The sequence below is a fragment of the Mobula hypostoma genome, chromosome 5, assembly GCF_963921235.1.
Source record: "Mobula hypostoma chromosome 5, sMobHyp1.1, whole genome shotgun sequence".
Classification (NCBI taxonomy): domain Eukaryota; kingdom Metazoa; phylum Chordata; class Chondrichthyes; order Myliobatiformes; family Myliobatidae; genus Mobula; species Mobula hypostoma.
In genome coordinates, this window is record NC_086101.1 from 74372394 (window position 1) to 74381029 (window position 8636).

Consider the following 8636-nt stretch of genomic DNA (forward strand, 5'->3'; position numbering starts at 1 on the left):
TTATCCTAGTTCTGTGTACGTGTGTGTTTTATCATTGCTAACCTGTTGCATTTATATCCTTACGTTTAGAGTACTGTGTTACTTATTTCTTTAATAAAACTTCCTTAGTTCCAGTAATCCAGACTCCAACTAAGTGGTCCATTTCAGCTGGTTTGGCAACCCAGTTACGGGGTACGTAACAATAGCATTTGGAATAAGGTGGAGAAACTCGTGGCGCAATTAGTGATTGATGGTATGACATTGTGGGCATCACCGAGTTGTGGCTGAAAGAAGGTCATAGTTGGGAGTTTAACATCAAAGTGTATACTTTGTATCAAAAGGATGGGCAGGATGATATAGGCGGTGGTGTGGCTCTCTTGTTAAGAGTCTGGTAAAGAAGGCAAATGCAACATTGGCATTTATTTCAAGGGGAATAGAATATAAAAACAAGGAGATAATACTGAAGCTTTATAAGACTCTAGTCAGGCCACACTTGGAGTATTGTTAGCAGTTTTGGGCCCCATATCACAGAAAGGATGTATTGTTATTGGAAAGAGTCTAGAGGAGATTCACGAGAATGATTTGGGAATGAAGGAGTTAACGTATGAGGAGCATTTGACAACTTTGGGCCTGTACTCAATGGAATTTAGAAGAATGTGGGGGTGGGGGGATCTCATTGAAACCTGCTGAATGTTGAAAAGACCAGATAAGGTGGAAGTGGAGGGGATGTTCCCTCTGGTGGGAGTATCCAGAACTAGAGGGCACAGCCTCACAATTGAGGGGCGACCCTTTAGCTCAGAAGTAAGGAGGAATTTTTTTTAGCCAAGGAGTGGTGAATTTGTGGAATGCGCTGCCAAAGACTGCATTTGAGGCCAATTCTGTGGGAGTATTTAAAGCTGAAGTTGATAGATTCCTGATTCGTTGGGGCATCAAGGAATATGGTGAGAGGGCAGGTATATGGGGTTGAATGGGATATGGGATTGGCCATGATGGAATAGCAGAGCGGACTCGATGGGCTGAATGGCATAATCCTGCTCCTATGTCTTATGGTCTTATGGTAGACAAGTCATAGAGTGACACCAATGACCTAAAAAAGCAGCTCATCAACCATTAAGTACCCATCTACACTAACCCTATTTTATTGTCCCTAAATACCATTCACCTTTCCACTCTGGGTAGTTTACAACAGCAAAATAACCAGCCATCCTTCTATCTTTGGTGTGTGAAGAGAAACCAATACGATCGAAAGGAGCACTCAGCCAGAGCCAGATCTCTGGTACTGGCAACTCTACCAAGCTGTACCACTGTGGTATCTGCTGGAGGGGGAGAGTGAATGACAAAAGTAAGACCAAAGGAGATGGAACTGAAACCAATAAAGAAATAAATGGTGGGAGTGTTGAGATTGTTGAACTTGAGTGTGGCAGTCTGTAAGACTAGTGTTCCTTGAGCTTTGATTGAACTGCACTGTGTCAGTGTTGGAGGGTGAGGACAGAGCGAGGGAGGCCTGAGAATTGAAATGTAAGGAGACCACAGAAAACAGACAAATGTTACCTCACATATTTTACTCAAGGAGTCGTCATTTAATTTGGGGGATGTGGCTGGGTGGTGGGGGAATGGTAGGTCAGGGATCACGTTCAGCTATCAAATCCATTTTCAAGCTTTTTAACCATTTCAGGCAATGCATGTACATTCTTAAATTGAATGCTGATGCAGGCTGTGGGTGTGCATTAGGTTACATGTCCAACAGAATTTATATCCACTTTGTTGTCCAATAAATTTGCCACGAGTTACAATATGGGATATCTGAGGTGGATTGGTTTTCGATTAAAAATGTTGGACAACTCAGCTGAAATCTCTGTGCCGTTTTATTATGTTGATTCTTAAAACTTCTATTTGCATATTAGTAAGTAGATGCTTACTGATGAATTGATTGTTACATTTTTCTATATGTGGTTCTTGTGTGTGTGTATATATATATATATATATATGTGTGTGTGTGTGTGTGTGTGTATAACAGTGTTACTCGAAACATATTGTGCCCGGAAATAACTTTACTTTCTTATTGTCCAAGTATGTCCTCTAGTGACAGTGGTGGATTTTTCAGGTTTCAGTAAAATGATTTGAACAATGGAACGAGAGGGATGAACAAAAAGTTGTTTATATATCAAAGGTGTAGCCATGGGCACTTGATCCCTAACTATGGCTGTCTTTTAGTTTTTCAAATCAAAGTTTAAAGTACATTTATTATCAAAATACTTATACAGTATGTTACCATATACCACTTCCTGCAGCAGGCATTTACAGAGAAAAAGGAAATACAATCTTATTTTATGAAACACTATACATAAGTAGACGAAGATTGACAAACACCAATATGCAAAAGACAAACTGTGAAAATAAAAACAAAGCTGAGAATATGAATTGTAAATTAATTTGAAAATTAATCGAAAGGTTGTAGAATCAGTTCAGAGTTGTGGTGAATGAAGTTATCCATGCCTGTTCAGGAGCCTGACGGCTGAAGGATAATAACTGTTCCTGAACCTGGTGGTGTGGGACCCAAGATTTCTGTAAATACTGCCCAATGATAGTTGTCAGAAGAGAGCATGGCCTGGATGTTGGAGTCATTAATGAAGGATGCTGCTTTCTTGTGGCATTTCTCCATGTAAATATACTAAATGAAGGCATTGCCTGTGGTGGACTGGGCTGTATCTGCTACATTCTGAGGCTGTGATGCACCAGTTATGATATTCTCCATTGTGCATCTATAGAAGTTTGTCAAAGTTTTTGGTAATGTGCCAAATCTATGCAAAATTCTAAGAAAGCAGAATTACTACCCATCTCTCAAATTCACTTGGACCATCACTGACACTTCTCTTTCTCCATCTCTACCACTTCAAGCTGAATCCTTTTCTGCCAGAGCTTTTGGAATGCTCAAACATATTTCCTCCATTTCAGCATGTCAGCGCTGACCACCCCTCACCGTGGTCACCACACAGTAGAGTTCCCTTGGTCCTCACCTTTCTCATCCCACCAGTCTCTGCATTCAAAACTTTATCCTCCCCCATTTCCGCCACCTTCATCATGATCCCACTGCGAGCCTATCATCCCCTCTACCCCCAAACCTACCCTTTCTTCTCTACACACACTCATTGGCAGTCCTGGTCTCCACTCATCCCTCCTCACACCCCCATCCCCGTTCCCTGGCACTTCCCCCTGTAACTGTCATTATGTATTTAATATATCAGTAATATTTGAATAATATTGTTTGAATAAGCATTCATTGTTGTTTAAATAATTCTTTATGGTTATATGTACAAAGTACGTGAATGGCAAAGTCATCACATCACTGTAACATATGCACGTGCCTTGTTTAAAGTAAAAATGAATGTATACAAATTACTTCCTGGCTCCCTATTTTCATTTCAATAAGTTCTTTTATGTTTTGGAGTTACAAAATATAACAGTGGCAATGAGGAAGTTTTAAATGAATCCGAGCTGACTACCTACCTGTTGAAGTGCAGTGAGATGTTCAAGTTAAAAAAAAGCACAGCGAGAAACGATCAAGTAAAAAACAGTGCAGCACGTGATTTCTTCTGGAATGGAGAGACACAGTTGAGTTAAAAAAAGGCAGAAAGTCCATCAATTCATGGGTTCATAAACAGTGAGTACTGAGTGATAATAATCATAACAAAGAGCAGAAATGGCTGGCTACATTGTAAAAATAGATACATTTGATTACAGATCAGATGACTGGATATTTTATTTGGAGTGGATTGAGCAGTATTTTAAAGCAAATGAAATAGCCAATGAGAACACATACCAGTTTTGCTGAGTGCATTGGGTTTAAAGTCATACAGTTTGATTTGAAATTTAACTCCTCCAATCAAACCAGCTGAAAAGGGCTTTGCTGATATTGTGAAAATAATACAGGAACATTTAGACATTTAGAACCAAAACCATTGTTGATTGCAGAATGCTTCAGGTTTCATAAACAGAATCAGAGGAAGGAAAGTCCATTTCAGCATACATGGCTGAATTGAAGAGACTGTCTAAGTATTGTCAGTTCAGTGATGGGCTTAATGATCACTGAGAGATCATTTAGTTTATGAAATATTACAAGAAACCATTCAAAAATGACTCCTAATTGAAGCACAACTTATATTTAAAAGAGCAGTAGAAATTGCTGTATCAATGGAAACCGTAAACAGAGATGCAATTGAGTTGTAGTCAGGAATGAAAGTGAGCATGAACAAAATTGCATCGCCTAAACAGAAACCAGCCTGGCCAAACAAATTGTGATACTGTTGTGGCATGGGCTCACATACACTAGACCAATGCAGGTTTAAAGGTGAAATTTGCAGAAAATACAACAAAGTAGAGCACATACAAAGAGCATGTTGGGCAGACAAAAGTAAATGTACTGCGCAGGAAAGAGAAAAAGATAGGAAGTCAATTTCCAGTTTCAAAAACAGCACTAATCTGCATGCTGTTGATGAAAAATCTGTTAATAAAAGAGTGAGATTGGATAGCCTTGAGATTTACATTGTAAAATCTAACAACAGACAAGTAAACAACAGGAATTCTGCAGATGCTGGAAATCAAGCAACACACATCAAAGTTGCTGGTGAACGCAGCAGGCCAGGCAGCATCTGTAGGAAGAGGTGCAGTCGACGTTTCAGGCCGAGACCCTTCGTCAGGACTAACTGAAGGAAGAGTGAGTAAGGGATTTGAAAGTTGGAGGGGGAGGGGGAGATCCAAAATGATAGGAGAAGACAGGAGGGGGAGGGATAGAGCCAAGAGCTGGACAGGTGATAGGCAAAAGGGGATACGAGAGGATCATGGGAAAGGAGGTCCGGGAAGAAAGACAAGGGGGGGGGTGACCCAGAGGATGGGCAAGAGGTATATTCAGAGGGACAGAGGGAGAAAAAGGAGAGTGAGAGAAAGAATGTGTGCATAAAAATGAGTAATAGATGGGGTACGAGGGAGAGGTGGGGCCTTAGCGGAAGTTAGAGAAGTCGATGTTCATGCCATCAGGTTGGAGGCAACCCAGACGGAATATAAGGTGTTGTTCCTCCAACCTGAGTGTGGCTTCATCTTTACAGTAGAGGAGGCCGTGGATAGACATGTCAAAATGGGAATGGGATGTGGAATTAAAATGTGTGGCCACTGGGAGATCCTGCTTTCTCTGGCGGACAGAGCGTAGATGTTCAGCAAAGCGGTCTCCCAGTCTGCGTCGGGTCTCGCCAATATATAAAAGGCCACATTGGGAGCACCGGACGCAGTATATCACCCCAGTCGACTCACAGGTGAAGTGTCGCCTCACCTGGAAGGACTGTTTGGGGCCCTGAATGGTGGTAAGGGAGGAAGTGTAAGGGCATGTGTAGCACTTGTTTCGCTTACACGGATAAGTGCCAGGAGGGAGATCAGTGGGGAGGGATGGGGGGGACGAATGGACAAGGGAGTTGTGTAGGGAGCGATCCCTGCGGAATGCAGAGAGAGGTGGGGAGGGAAAGATGTGCTTAGTGGTGGGATCCCGTTGGAGGTGGTGGAAGTTACGGAGAATAATATGTTGGACCTGGAGGCTGGTGGGGTGGTAGGTGAGGACCAGGGGAACCCTATTCCTAGTGGGGTGGTGGGAGGATGGAGTGAGAGCAGATGTATGTGAAATGGGGGAGATGTGTTTAAGAGCAGAGTTGATAGTGGAGGAAGGGAAGCTCCTTTCTTTAAAAAAGGAAGACATCTCCCTCGTCCTAGAATGAAAAGCCTCATCCTGAGAGCAGATGCGGCAGAGATGGAGGAATTGCGAGAAGGGGATGGCGTTTTTGCAAGACACAGGGTGAGAAGAGGAATAGTCCAGATAGCTGTGAGAGTCAGTAGGCTTATAGTAGACATCAGTGGATAAGCTGTCTCCAGAGACAGAGACAGAAAGATCTAGAGAGGGGAGGGAGGTGTGGGAAATGGACCAGGTAAACTTGAGGGCAGGGTGAAAGTTGGAGGCAAAGTTAATAAAGTCAACGAGTTCTGCATGCGTGCAGGAAGCAGCGCCAATGCAGTCATCGATGTAGCGAAGGAAAAGTGGGGGACAGATACCAGAATAGGCACGGAACATAGATTGTTCCACAAACCCAACAAAAAGGCAGGCATAGCTAGGACCCATACGGGTGCCCATAGCTACACCTTTAGTTTGGAGGAAGTGGGAGGAGCCAAAGGAGAAATTATTAAGAGCAAGGACTAATTCCGCTAGACGGAGCAGAGTGGTGGTAGAGGGGAACTGATTAGGTCTGGAATCCAAAAAGAAGCGTAGAGCTTTGAGACCTTCCTGATGGGGGATGGAAGTATATAAGGACTGGACATCCATAGTGAAAATAAAGCGGTGGGGGCCAGGGAACTTAAAATAATCAAAAAGTTTAAGAGCGTGAGTCCAAAAAGAAGTGTAGAGCTTTGAGACCTTCCTGATGGGGGTTCCAAAAAGAAGCGTAGAGTTTTGAGACCTTCCTGATGGGGGTTTTACAGACAAGTAATATGGCTTACAACAGAAATGAATGGCAAATTAATTAAAATGGACACTGGTTCAGCTGTTTCAGTTTTTTCACAAAATGAGTTTGAAAGACATTTCAAGTATATTGAACTGCAGCCTGCAGGTGTCTAAGAACCTATACTGGAGGAAAGATAACTCCTATGGGAATGACATTTGTAACAGCGAAACATTTGGGCTTGTATGTGGTAAAAACAGGAAGGCCAGCATTGTGGGGCTGTGGGTGGCTGAGACAACTACAACTAGATTGGAGATTCATCCACTTTTTGCATGCCACATCCTCTGTAACAGAGTCAACTGAAAGTAAACTAAGAAAGCTACCGGATGAAACCACAACTATCTCCATGCTGTACACCATGAACTGTTGCCTAACAGAGGGCAAACAGTGTATCTGGTTGGAAAGCATATTGGACCAAGGAAGGATGACACAGATCCGAAGAATTGTGAAAATGATGAAAGTAGTGGTTCAACTACAGCAGTTTTTGTAGGCAACATACCCGAGAAAACTTCTGATATGTTAATCACACAGTTACTTATGAAATGTAGCTTGATTTTAAGCTGGAAGAGAGTTCAAGGAGCTTCAAGAAAGCTGCAAACTTTTGGCCTTTGTGCGTAAAAAGAACCAGAATCTACTTTGCGTGCATTAAAGTTATTGCATGAACTTCAAATGGGAGACAAAATGCTGCTTGTAAAAGTAGATGCAAAGACTCACAAGAAAAGGGAAGGCAAGAAAAAGAAAGACAGGAAGTTAAAATGGAGAGAAGAGATAAAGAGAAAGAATAAGAGTGAACACATGAGGACAAGTGGGAATAAGAGCATAAGAAAGATCAGGACTGAGAGTGAGACAGTGATAGGGATCGTGAGATAACCAAGGTTAAGGAAAGGGAGTGTGACTGAGAAAGGGATCAAGAGTGGGATAATGAGAGAGAAAGAAGCCAGAACCAGGAGAGAAGCAAGGATTGAAGTAGATCCAGAGAGAAAAGCCCAGAAAAGGAGAAGAAAAGTGTCCAGAACTATATATATATATTTTAATGTCTTGGAGTGTAGGAGGTGTAATATCTTGTCTCTTAAATTACCCCATCCTATATGATGAGTTGTAATATAATTCACCTAGACCACTTCTAATGTGGTCTACTGCATTTGTTGCTTGTGATGTACCCTCCTCTTCATTGATGAAAACAACTACAGATTAAGACATCTATTTCATGTAGCACTTGCAATCTGTCCATCTTAACTCTCCTTCTCAATCCTCCACTCAGGAAGAAATAAAGGGCTCTCAGACCTTTCTGATGGCAGATGGTGATGAAAGGGCATTGATTTCTGAACCATAGTTACACCATGACCAACCTCCACCGGATTAGTATCTCCTAGACTGTGAGAGATCTCATTTCATCTCGAGATCTTCCAATGTGGTTGCTCCACCCCTGCACTGCCCCCTTCTAACTTTATCCAAGATCGACAAATAATTCTGCTCTATTATACCAGAGTTTCAATCTGCCCTTGCCTGACCAAACATATTTCTTCCTACCTTGACTCAGTCTTGTCATCTGGTTCAGTCCCTTCTCACTTACATCCATGTTCTTTCACCTTGTCTCTTATAAGGATACCATATTCCATTTTCTCAGCTTCTTTATCTCAATCTCAAAAATTTTAATAGAAATACATAAAAATGAAAATAAGTCAACAGCCAGTCAACAGCGTCATGGCTCCTGTATTTGGGACCTCCAGACAAACACATCTGCTGTAAATGTTTGTGGCCCAAGGAGGTTCAAATCAGTATCACTGAAGGAGAGGTTGACACATCAGGAAGGGGCAAGTTACCTGGATTCTTTGTACTAGTGTAGGATGATCAAATTTGGTCAGTGTTCAAGGTTAGGAGAGTGTGGCTACAAATGAAGCAGACAAGATGACCTAGAATGCAAGGGAGAAAACAGGAATGTAGCGGGAGTAGGGCACAATAAAGTGAGCGGTCCAATCACAAACAAGTGAAAATCTGCAGATGCTGGAAATCCAAGCAATACACACAAAATGTTAGAGAAACTCAGCAAGCCAAGCAGCATCTATGGAAAACAGTACAGTCGATGTTCCAGGCCAAGACCCTTCGGTGGGACTAAATTGAGGG